Below are 13,562 nucleotides of genomic sequence, written 5' to 3' on the forward strand. Positions count from 1 at the left end.
TATGTGAGTTTATTAATATTTTCCTTTAGTCATTTTTTATAATATAAAAGATATTCTCCAATACTCTCTTCTGAAAACTTTTTTGATATTTTTAGATTCATAATTGATCTGGAGTTGATTTAGTGTATAGTGTGAAGTAAAATTCCAATTTCAGTTTCACATATTTATACCTATATTACCAGTGTGCATTGGAAAAACAACACTTTTTGTGTTCATCTGCAGAGCCAGTGTCATTAATTCTCTATATATCTGTGGGTCTCTTTCTGAAGTCTTTTTCTCTTATTAGTATTTGTCACCCTTATACAAATACTATGCTATCAATTTATACAGTTTTTTAAATAAAATTTGGTTTCTGACTTAGCCAGTCTTTTACATTGTTTGACTCATTTAGGCCCTTTTCACTTTCACACCAATTTTAGAATCATGTTATCAATTTTTGCAAAGACTAGTTGGGACTTTAGTTGGGATGGGATTGCAATTTATTTATAGGTTAGTTTAGAAGAAATAGACAACTCTTGTAATGTGAGGTTTCCATTTAATTGACAAATCTCTTAATTTTTAAAGGCACTCTATAATTACTTAGTAAAAGGTTTGAATGCTTTTGTTAAATTTAGACCAGGGTACTTAACTGTGGTTTTTAATGCTTCAGGAAAACTTTTTTTTTTTTTTTAAATCTGCAGTCCTTTAAGCTAGGTGTGTTTGAGAATTGAAAACTTGCATTTTAGAAATGTTAGGCATGATTACAGTTGGGGCAGACTCTGATGTCCATGTAGTATTTCCTGTACATTAGCATTTCCTGGTAAAAAACAAAAGTAATCATGCCTTTTGAGTTACATGAAAACTATAAATACTTTTACTTCAGTTCAGGAGAGGTTTTGCTGTCAAATGAGTTAGACATAAACCTTGTCTTCACTTTGGATTTTGGAGTTGTGGACCTTTATTATGATCTTTTTTTTTTTTTTAAGAAACCCAGTTTTACCAAGCTCAATGGTACACACCTATAATCCTATCAGCTCAGGATGCTGAGGCAAGATTGCAAGTTCAAAGGCTGGGGTTATGGCTCGGTGGTTGAGTGCTTGCTTTTTTCTTTCTTTCTTTCTTTTTTTTTTAATACTGGGAATTGAACTCAGGGGTGCTTGACCACTGAACCACATCCCCAGCCCTATTTTGTATTTTATTTAGAGACAGAGTCTCACTGAATTGCTTAGGACCTTGCTAAATTGCTGAGTTGGCTTTGAACTTGCTATCGTCTTACTCAGCCTCCCAAGCCACTGGTATTTACAAGTGTGCGCCACCATGCCTGGCTTAAATTTGATTTAGTATTCAACAGTCTTGCTGGATATGTGTATGTGCATGTGCTGTGTGTGTGTGTGCTGTTGAGGATGGAACCCAGGGCCTCATGCATATTAGGCAAGCACTCTTCTATTGAGCTACATTCCTAGCCCAGAAGTATTGTTTTATATAAATCATTACAATTTACTTATTTATTCTGTCAATGAAAAAGTTTTTTATAATAATGAAAAATAATTGCTTTAAACATTTGAGTAGATAAAAATTTGAGTACATCTCTCAGATAGTTATCTAGGAGAGGAATTACCAGGTCATAAGAGATGTATCTTTTTGCCTTTAGAAGATATGACCATTTTCCCTAAGTTGTTGTCCAGTTTCACACTCAGCAGTAGAATGTAAGTAGTTCCATATTTCTCCAATGCTTGGTATTTCTAATTTTTAAATTGTAGCCATTCTGTCTATCAGTTAATCTTTGTTCAGGTTATGAATGGAACATGTGTTATTTCCCCTTGTGTAGGCATTTGTCCAGCCTGGATGGTGCTTAGCCTCTTGGTTTATTTAATTCTATTAGCCAATAAGTTTCTGACCTGATTATAATATATGGTAGTTGACATCTAGAAAGATATTCACTCACTTGAATCAGATTTATTAAATTCCTACCAAACTTCCTGGTGCCACTGTCAGAACCAGGACACTGAACAAAATAATAGATTGAATATAGGTTCTCAGCAATCAGAGATTAGTTTCCAAATCTTTCAAACAACCCACCCCCTACTAATAACATTGTGCATATTGAAAGTATGCACAAAATAAAAAAAATATAAAATAAATAATATTTTGAAATGTTTTGCTTATTTTCACAGGAGCATATTATCATTAATAAATAAAAAGTTTAACATATATTCTAGGTAAGACTCTGTGATAGCAAACAAATCTAACATCTCAGTTGTTTACAAAAACATATATTTTCATTTTGTTCATTTTGTAAGTCTGTTATGAGTTGGTAATGGCTTAGCCCAATATTGTCATCACATTGCTTTCATCTGGACTATGTGATGGAGTGGCCTCTATTTGGAATTTTTTTTAATATAATTTTTTAAATTGTTGATGGACCTTTTTTTAATGTATTTATTTATATGTAGTAATGAGAATTGAACCCAGTGCCTCACACATGCTAGGGAAGTGCTCTACCACTGAGCTATATAACCCCAGCCCTGGGATGTTTTTAAGTGGAAAAGAGAGCACAGCCAACCATACCCTAATTATTACAACTTCTGCTTGGAAGAAGTATTATCTATTATTTCCATTCATATTATATGAGCCACAGCAAGTCATATAATTCTTCCCTAGAACAGGTAAGAATAAAAAATGTGTGTGTGTGTGTGTGTGTGTGTGTGTGTGTGTGTGTGTGTCAGCTTTATTGAGAAAGAATTCAGTTGTGCAGTTCATCCTTTTTTTAAATTGTTTTTTTTTAGTTGTAGATGGACACAATATTATTCTATTTATCTATTTTTATGTGGTGCTGAGGCTTGAACCTAGTGCCTCACACATGACAGATGAGTATTCTATCACTGAGCCTCAACCCCAGCTGCAGTTCATCCTTTTAAAATGTGTAGTTAGTGTATTCAGTTGTGCCACCCATTTCTGCTATCAATTTTAGAACATTTTTATCACCCATAAAAGAAACCCATTAGCAGTCACATTCCTAATTTTCCACCAGTCTCCCCAGTTCTGGGCAGCTACTGAATTACTTTCTTACCTACTCTTATCACTTAATATAAATGGAATCATTATTGTCTTTTGTGACTGGCTTCTTTTACTTAGCATACTGATTTTAAGTTCATCTGTGTTGTAGCATATATCAATGCTTCATTCCTTTTAATTGCTGAAAAATATACCATTGTATGCATATACTTATGGATATATCATTTTATTAATCTGTCCATCAGCTAAGATAATTTTTGTTGCTTAGAATTTTGTTGCTTAGAATGAATAGTGCTGCATGAACAATTCATGTGCAAGTTTTTAAGTGAACATGTTTTCAGTTCTCTCATGTATAAATCCAGGAATGGGCATTAATCACTCAGTTTTTAACATTTTCAAAGGAACTTCAAAACTGTTTTCTGAAGTGGATCCACATTTTGCATTTTTAGCAGCAACGTATGAGACTTCCAGTTTCTCTACATCTTTGCTAACGTGGTATTTTTTTTTAAATATTTATTTTTTAGTTTTAGGTGGACACAATACCTTTTTTTTTGAGGGAGAGAGAGAGAGAATTTCAATATTTATTTTTCAGTTTTTGGCGGACACAACATCTTTGTTTGTATGTGGTGCTGAGGATCGAACCCGGGCCGCACGCATGCCAGGCGAGCGCGCTACCGCTTGAGCCATATCCCCAGCCCGCTAACGTGGTATTTACCTGTCTTAACTTTTTAGCCATCCTAGTCAGGTGGTAGAAGATATTTTTGGATAACAAATATAATGTACAACACTCAACTTGTCTGCCCATACCTACATAATAATGTATTAAAAATGTTTTTGTTGTTGTTTTTGGTGCTAGGGATTGAACCTAGGAGTGTTTTACCTCTGACCTACCTCACCAGCCTTTTATTTATTTATTTTTAATTTTATTTTGGAAGAGGGTCTCACTAAGTTGTCCTGGCTGGCTTTGAACTTGCAGTCCTCCTACCTCAGCCTCCCAAATCACTGGGATTATAGGCCTATACCACTATATCCAGCAAAAACATTTTTTAAAATCAAATATTTTTCTCTTCAGAGTGGTAGTTCTTTGATGGATGAGACCAGCTCACTCATCAGTTTCAATTTAGGGCCAAATGAATGAATGAATGAATGAATGTTAAAGACATGTTAAATGATATAGAGACATAACAAAAGAACTTTGTGAGTGTTTACCATGAGAAACAGTAATTTCACATCTGGAGCTCAACCATTTTATAAGAGTTTTGAATGGCATATTAATCTGTTTTATAAATAGTGGAGTTAACTAAATCTCACATTAGTGCCACTTTTGAGGTTAAGTAAATTATTTAAGTTGTCTATAATCTTCATAGTGTGCACACTGAGCTATATCCCCAGCTCTTTTAATATTTATTTTTATATTTGTAGTTGAACACAATAACTGTTTATTTATATGTGGTGCTGAGGATCAAACCCAGGACCTTGCACATGCAAGGCGAGCACTCTACCCCTGAGCCATAACCCCATCCCCTCCCCAGCTCTTTTGATTTTATTTTAAAATTGGGGCTGGCCTTGAAGTTGTGATCCTCCTGTCTCAGGCTCCTGTGTACCTGGGGATATAGGTATATACCATAGTGCCAAACACAGAACATGTGTTCTTAATTCAACATTAAAAAAAATTGTAATGTCTTGGGGCTGGGATTGTGGCTTAGTGGTAGAGCACTTGTTTAGCATGCATGAGGCACTGGGTTTGATTCTCAGCACCACATATAAATAAAAAATAAGTAAATAAATAAAGGTCTACCAATAACTAAATTTTTTTAAAAAATTGTAATGTCTTATTTTAAAATAATATATTTGAAATCTGTGAAGACTATCATAATTTCTACTTCTGAGAATTTGAGAAAAATCCTCCGTTAAGTTAATTTAGGGAGGAAGAACTTGGTGAAATTTAATAGCATAAGAGTTCTAGAAACTGTTGAGTTCCACATTCAGAGAAAAAATAATGTCATATGCTCTTTACCAAATAAAGCAGATAGTGTCCCTTTTTACTATGGAAGAGGGAATTGAGGGATGAGTAGGGAAAGAGAGGTTAAAAAAATTATTGTTTTTGAATGCTGTAGAATCAGAAATCTACAGCAAAAATATTTGAAATAACTTTAATTCTAGAGAAAAATGTAAAATCAGGTGTTAGAGGAGGTAACCTAAAAACTTCCATTTGGGAACTGAGTAACCTGATGACTTTACTTAAAAACAAACCCCCAGTAATTTTGATAACTTAGGGTTAGTTAATAAATGCTATGAAACAGTGTTCCCTTGGCAGTGTTGTACTTAAAATCTGATGGATTTTAATTTTTAGCCTGTTTCATTATGCCCTTGGATAGAAAAGAAAAATGCTTTTTATATATGAAATGAGAATGCTTTGTATCCCTGCTTGGCCGGGCAGTATTTAACTCATGCTTATAAGTTAAAGTGGTCCAGCATTTATTCATTTTTGAATCTTATTGGTAAAGGAAAGTGTAGCCAATAGAGGAGACTTGGCCTGGACAGGAAGGTGGAGCTTTTCAGCCAGGAGAGTTTCTGGGGAGGATGGAAGGAGCTGTGTATGGTGTTTGAGAAATATACATCAAACATGTGTGTGTGTGTGTGTGTGTGTGTGTGTGTGTGTGTGTTTATATGTCTCACACATATTGAAGTAGTGCCCTTAATGAAAACATTCTGCCTCCAGCAAATAATGAAAATAAAAAGAAAGAAAGAAAGAAAGAAACCAACTCAACTCTGCTTGTTTTTCCACATGACTGCTGAACAATTGCAGCTTCTACTAGGAGCCCTTCTCCTGTTCCTGGGAAAATACTCAGGCTGCTGGCATTTGCATAATCGTCTTTAGGGCTATTGTGGGCGGGCTTGGGCTGCTGACACAGAGCTGCAGACTGGCCACCTGTCCAAAACAAATGAACTCAGCCTTTGTGCAGTATTATCTGGTTCTCCACAGTGTCACTTCTGAGTAATGAATAATTTGATTAAAATATTATGAAACTATTATTTAGGAAATGTTTGTGTTGAATTTAAATCCTCCATTTTGAAAAGAGAGAAATTTCCTCTTTCTTGAACTGGCATAACTGTTTTCATGCTCTTCTGGCATAGTTTGTAATTGCTTTTGTGAAATTATCCTCATGAATATTAATTAGGGCTGTGAGAATTTTAAAAGAAACTTTGAAGATGATTTGTATTTATCCTTATATAAATTATAAATTAAATGTTGTCTAATGTTTTCTAGCAGAGCATTTCACTCATGTTGAATAATGAATTAAACATTTAAAGTAAACAAAGAAAGAAGAAATATCTAAGGTCCTGAAATAGTAACCAATTCATCATTCTTTTTCACTGATAATCAATCCAATAACTCATACATGAATTTAGGAAGATTTTGTCCTCACAGCATACACATTACTATGTTAACTAGTTTTATTAATCATCTGCATTTAGCTTGTTATTACACATATACATTGAGATTATTTTTAATTACATATGATAGACTTACATGTGACACACTGTTGACGTTTATTGTACATAATGATCAACTGAAGTGAATTTATATGTTAGAATTGTAATTGTTGTAGTCATATATAACAAAATTCAAATGTCAAATAAGTGCTCAGTGAGTTAGTAAACACACTTTAATAATTACTTGCTTGAGTTTGTTTTGCTTATCATAGTAATCACTTCTCCTAGTTTTCATTAAATATTTATTGAATGTGAATGAAAGATCCAGTGCCACTAAGAGATATTGTCAACAACCTGTAGTAGTAAATACATGTGATATATATTAATGTTTTTATTAATGCATAATAATTATACATAATAATGTGTTTCATTCATTTTGACATAATCATACATGCGTGGAATTAATTTGTTCCATTTTAGGCTCTAGTAGTTCCTCTTTTCTTATCATCCTCTCTAACCCTGCTCCCCTTTCTCTACTGGTCTTCCCTCTATTTATTATTTTTTAATTGAATATATATATATATATATATATATATATATATATATATACACATAATGGTAGAATTCAGTGCACTGAATTCTATAGAATATGTGCACTATAATTTGGTCATCTTCATTCCACAGTTCTTCCTTTTCCTGTCTCTCCTCAGTCTTCCTCAGTTTCCTTTCTCTACTCCACTGATCTCCCTTCTAATATCATGGGAACCCCCCTCCTTATTTTGTTCTAGCTTCCACATATGAGAGAAAACATTCATCTCTTGACTTTCTGACTGGCTTATTTCACTTAGTGTTACATTCCCCAGTTCCATCCATTTTCCATTAAATGCTATGATTTCATTCTTTTTTATTGCTGAGTAAAACTCCATTGTGTATAAATACTGCCTTTCCTTTTCCATCCCTCTGTTGATAAGGCATTGGGGCCAGATCCATAATTATTGATTTTTACAATAGCTTTTATGGTTTGCATCTGGAATGCCCCCCAAAAGTCTCATATGTTAAAGGCTTAGCCCCCAGTGCAACAGTGTTCAGAGGTGGAAAAGTGATTAGGTCATGAGGGCTCTGACCTAATTGGTGAATTAATCCATTGATAGCTGAGTGGACTACTGGGAGATGATGTAAACTATGTAAGAGGTAGGTCTAGTTGGAGGAAATAAGTCCCTGGGTCTCTGCCCTGGAAGAGTTTTATCTTGTTCCTGGGCCCTTCCTTACTTGCCTGTGTTCTCTTTCTCTCCCCCAATCTCTGCTTTCTGGCTGCCACACTTTTCTGTCATCACATTCTGCTTTGCTTTAGGCCCAAAGTGATAGAGCCAGTTGACCATGGGCTGAAGCCTGCGGAAATCAAGAGCAAAAATAAATCTTTCCTCCTTTAGGTTGTTTGTTAGGTATTTTGGTCACAGCAATGGAAAGCTAACTAATCCAACATGTTTTGAGACATATTGGAATTGTCCTTGTTATATAATAAGACTAATTTTCAAGAGTAGTTTTAGTTTCATAAATAAATTGAGCAGAAAGTTATAGAAGTGGGCTCATATACTCTTGTTCCATTCAGGCACAGTTTTCTTCTCTGTCAACATCCCACTCCTGTGGTATATTTGTTACTGTCAATGAGCCTGACACACATTATCACCCTGAAACCATGATTAGAGTTCACTCTTAATATTGTACATTCTGTGGATTTTGATAAATGTAAAAGGACTTCTGTCCTCCATTATAGTGATACATAATACTTACACATAGTAATTTTACTGCCCTAAGAAGTATCCTCTGTGCTATTTGTTCCTCTTTTCCTTGAACCCCTCACAATCACTGATCTTTTTACTGTCTCCAGTTTTGCCTTTTCTATAATGTTATATAATTGGAATTATATAGTATGTAGCTATTTTAGATTGACTTCTTTCACTTAGTAATATGCATTTAAGGTTCTTACATGTCTTTTCAGGACTTGACGCTAATTTCTTTTTAGTGATGAATAATGCTCCGAAGTCTGGATGTACCATGGTTTATCCTTTATTTACTGAAATTCTGTCCATATTTTATGACTAATGATACTGAATCTGAGATCTAGTAAATTGCCCAGATTCACATATATAATTCATATGAAGTTGAGAATAAAATCCATCATCTAAATCTAAAAGTAGAAAGTTCACACATATTTGGTGAGTAAAAGATGATTTTATATACATGAATTGGTTTTTAGCAGCACCTGCCCTTTTGTTTGCCTTTGTGTATTGACGTATATAAAAGTGTTCATGTGACTATGTGGATTTATGATGATACTTTGAAGTTTAATTTTTTTTTTTGCAAACTGCGCAAATAGCTGTAGATTATTCCTGGAAAAATAATAAAGAATATATTGAAAATAATTCTGATAATGCAAGCACAAGCAAACAGAGCAGAGAAAAGAGCAGAGATGAGGCTTCTTTCCAAAAAGCTCATGAGCTTAATTTTAATGTAAAAACAAAGATAGCCCAAACAGACCTGAAATGGGTAAGGCAAAAATAAGTTGTAAGACCACTCAAAAATAGATTTATATATAGCTACTTTTGTACTGATGAACTGTATCCTATAGTCTCTTGAGAGAGTAACCATCAATATGTAATATATGAACCTTTACAATTAGAAAGACATTGGAAAAATTGCTTTATATTTATCTTATTCTTTTAAGTTATATTTTATGATCTAAAATAAATACACAAAGTATCTGGATATGTTTTATAACTAAATATACTTGTTTATTTATTTTAGGAGCATGTATCCAAAAGTTGTTTTTACTAATGAATTATATAGTCACAAGGATTTGGAGATCTATATTCTAAACTGTATTAGTACTGTTTTGAAAAGTTTCATGCCAAATTAACTGAGTTATTTCAATGTTGTATCTTTCCTTTCCCTTTTACATTTATGTAGATATATGTTACCTTCCCTTCCTTTAATGAAAGACTCATTCATCTTTCTAACTAAGAACAGGCCTTCTGCCTTTGTGATTTTGACCCTAACACTTTTCAGTTTTGTTGACTTTGTTTTTATTACTCTCACCCATTTCCTTCTGGATTTCAGTCCCTCTTTTGCCACTAGCTTCTCCTCAGCCTATAAGTTTTTCTTCCATTTTTTAAATTAACCAATAAATGCTTTCCTTAAACATATCTCTTTTAAATCTTCTGCCTTCCCTTATTTTATTTCCACTTGAAAATTTATACTCAGGGCTCAGTGGTAACGCACTTGTCTGGCATGTGTGAGGCACTGGGTTCGATTCTCAGCACCATATATAAATAAATAAAATAAAGGTCTATCAACAACTAAAAAAAAATTCTATACTCACTGAACTTTTTGAGGGCTGACAATACACAAGAATCACCTCTGTTCTTTCCAGAGTTCAGTAGGTTCTGTGGTATGGGGTAAATATTTTCTAAATGTTTACCTAATGATGAATATTACATTATGAGTAACTCACAGTTCTAGTCACAAAGTCTCAGACCTGGCCCTGCAGAAAGTTAGGCTCCATTAGGGAGGTAAGACCTGCTTATGAGGAATCAGCAGGAGACCAAGTCCAAGTAAAAGAGTTATTTCTTCCCAGTGAGCCAGCTGCAAACTAGATTGTGAGAAATAGATAGGATTTGGAGAAGAATGGTATTACAGCTTGAAAGTGATTGTGGATAAAAATAAAGTGTTTCTGAAATTATTATGAGGACAGATAACGTTGGAAAGAAGTAAGAAGATCCATTTGGGATATGTCAAGTTGATATAACTTGATAGAGGTAATGAGGTGAGTATTATTTTTGGTACTGGGAATTGAACCCAGGACGACTTAACCACTGAGCCATATCCCCAGCCCTTTTTTGTATTTTATTAGAGATAGAGTCTCTCTGAGTTGCTTTGGGCCTTGCTAAGTTGTTGAGGCTGGCTTTGAACTCATGATCCTCCTGTCTCAGCCTCCCCAGCCACTGGGTTTACAGGTATGCACCACCATGCCCTGCAAGCCAAAAAAATTATGTGTTGGAAAAAGAACTTTGAAGTAGAAGTCATTGTCATAATGTTTACGAGTGCTGTCCCTCTTCCTTAGTAGTGGTCTTGTGTAAGTAATTTGTTTCCTTAGTCCAAGAAAGTTCAACTGGATAAATTCTAAGTCCCTTTTAGAATCAGTCATCAAAATTTCTTTGTGATACATGGTATTGTATATGATGTTTCACCTGGAAAGGTGACTGTCACTATTTCTGAGGGTCTGCACTGTGCATAACAAGTTTTGTAAAGCTAGAAGGAAATTAGGACTCATATTCAGAATATAAATTCTAATTGATAAGATAGATATACATAATAGTTAAAAATTATATAATGTCATTAGAGCTAATCAGATTTATATAACTAAATGCCACATTCACGACATAATGTGTAAGGGCCCTAAATTTGTAGGAAGATATGAAATGTGGAATTAGAATAGGTAGAAAACATAGGTATATTGAATAGATATGGAGTAGGAGTACATTCTTTTTGACCAGTGAAAGGATTTTATCAAAAATGCAGAGTTAAAAATTATAGCCAAAACTATGGAATAATTACAAAGTCAGTGGTTGCCAGGGGATAGGAGAAGAAGGAACAAGTGCATAGAGCATAGAGGACTTTTTTTAGGGCATTGGTAATACTCTGTATGATAATACATCTGTTTCCAGTTGTGTTAATGTTTACCTTTAAAGCCTGCCCGTACTCAGTTCCAGGAAGCTTGGAAGACCCTTGTTTTGATCCCAGTTGTGCTCTTGGCTCACTTTCTTCCCTCTCCAAGCTGGTTCACTGTTAGCCTTTGGTTTCTTCATCTAACTCAGCAACACTGAAGTAGATACTATTGTTGCCTTTATTTTTGTGATAAAGAAATGCAAGATAAAGGCAAGCAAATTAACTTACTAAGGTCCAGGAATTAAACTCAAGTATGTGTTCTTCACCACTGTACCAGTGATTTCTCAATAGTGCTTGCCCATCAAAATCACTTGTGAAGTATGTTAAAATAATAATGTCTTAACCCTATTTCTGGAGTCTCATTCAGCAGGTGACATTTATTCTTAGCGGCCCTGTGAAGTTATTTTTTAAATTTTGCTTCAAAAGTTCTTGTAGTACTTTGTACCCAAAGGATTTTCATTGGTATTTGTGTTGTCGACAGATCAGAAGTCTTGCTTGTTCTGATTTTCAGTCCTAGTGTATAGGTATTCTCTTTTGTTACTTAGAAGTTCTGTGTCAAAGTTTACCTGATCTTTGATAAATGAATTAAAATACTTAATTTTACTTGAAAATTTGCAAATAATTCATTTTTTTGCAAATCACTTTATTGAAGTTGAAAAGAAAGGAAAAACTTTGGCACTGTAAGGAATGTAGTATCAAAATAGTTGAAACTTACTTTGACCTTTTCATTGAGTGCAATTTATCCACCAATAGAGATTTTGTTTTTCTCCCCCTTTGTACTGGGATTGAACCCAGGGACTTGCATACAATAGCAGGTGTTCTACCACTGAACTACATCCACAGCCATTTTAAAATTTATATTTTAAGACAGGCTCTCACTGTGTTGTCCAGGGTGATTCTCCTAGGTGTCCTTGTGATTCTCCTGCCTCAGCCTCCTGACTGTAGGATGCTATGTTTTGTTGATGTAGTCCTAAATTGAGATTTTTTTTTAAGAGTAAGGAACTGTAAGCTTGTATCTTATTAATACAAGCTTAGCCTCTGGTACCTAATTTTAAGATTGGTAGTAGTTTTTGGAGGATACTCATTTATGCTATAAGCTTAGATAGCTGGAAATTACTTTAGGAAGAGTAATATTTGAATCTTTGGTGCCATTAAAGTCACCTTAGCTACTTGACAAATTTTAGCTTTGTGTTTTGAAGTAGGTACAGGCAGTAGTTAAAAGGCTTTAAATTTTTTTAGATTTAACTTATCTGTAAGTGTAGTTAAAGAAAACTTTAAAAGGAAGCAATAACTCTTTAAAAAGGCAAGATATTTGCTAATAATGATAAATTGTTTTTTTTTTTTTGAAAAAATGTTTATTTTTTGGTTATAAATGGACACAATACCTTAAATAGAGTATTTTATGTGGTGCTGAGGATTGAATCCAGGGCCTCAGACGTGCTAGGCAAGTGCTCTCCAACTGAGTCACAACCCCAGCCCCTGATAATTGCTTTTTTAATTTCAGTCATTTCTATTTTTTTGCAATAGTTATATGCAGGAGCATCACAAGTTTGCAACCAGCTTCAGCAAATTAATGAGACAGTGTCTCAAGATAAGAAGTAAAAAAGGGCTGGGGATATAGCACCCTGAATGGGAGAGCATCCTCAGTTTAATTCCCAGTACTATAAAAATAAAAAAAAAAATTAAATGACTAACAGTGCTGAATGTTCATGTCATAAGCAGTGCTCAACATTCTGTGTAAACCTGTGTACTCTTTTTTCAGTCTGATCACTAAAGACTCCTTCACCTTAATTAATGAGATATGTTAAAAAAAAAGATGTAAAATGAAAACTTCTGCCAAGAGGAAGATACTGTTTAAGTATGAAAAAAGCCCACAGACGGAGAAAATATTTGCAAATATGTATCTGATAAATTTATATCACCAAAACATAAAGAAGTCTTAAATATCACCAGTGACAAAACAAACAACCCAATTTAAAAGTGGGTAAAGACCTGAACAAACAGCAAAGATACACAGATGACAAAAAAGCATTTGAAAGATGCTGGGTATCATCTTACGAAATTGACGGTGAGATACCAGTACATACCTGTTTGAATGGCTAGATTTCAAAATAATGACACCACCAATATAAGCTAGAATATTGAACAACAAGATGTCTTCATTGCTAGTAGAAATGCAAAATGACACAGCCATTTTTGGAAGCTAAACACATTCTTATCATATGATCAAGCAGTTGTGTTCCTGGACATTTTCCCAAATGTGTTAAAAACTTATGTTCACACAAAAATCTGCCCACAAATGTTTGTAAGCCACTTTATTCCTAATTACCAAAACATGGACACAACCAAAATGTCCTTTAGTAGGGTGAATGGCAGATAATGTATCAAGCCACTAAAAAGAAATA

The 13,562-nt window shown here is 34.1% G+C and overlaps 1 pseudogene; it reads right to left on the minus strand.

Moving 5' to 3' along the window:
- Positions 1 to 13,351, minus strand: part of LOC143637787 (contactin-3-like) — a 119,130-nt pseudogene extending 105,779 nt beyond the window's left edge.
- Between the last annotated feature and the right edge of the window lie 211 nt (positions 13,352 to 13,562).

The sequence above is a fragment of the Callospermophilus lateralis genome, chromosome 11 (assembly GCF_048772815.1).
Source record: "Callospermophilus lateralis isolate mCalLat2 chromosome 11, mCalLat2.hap1, whole genome shotgun sequence".
Classification (NCBI taxonomy): domain Eukaryota; kingdom Metazoa; phylum Chordata; class Mammalia; order Rodentia; family Sciuridae; genus Callospermophilus; species Callospermophilus lateralis.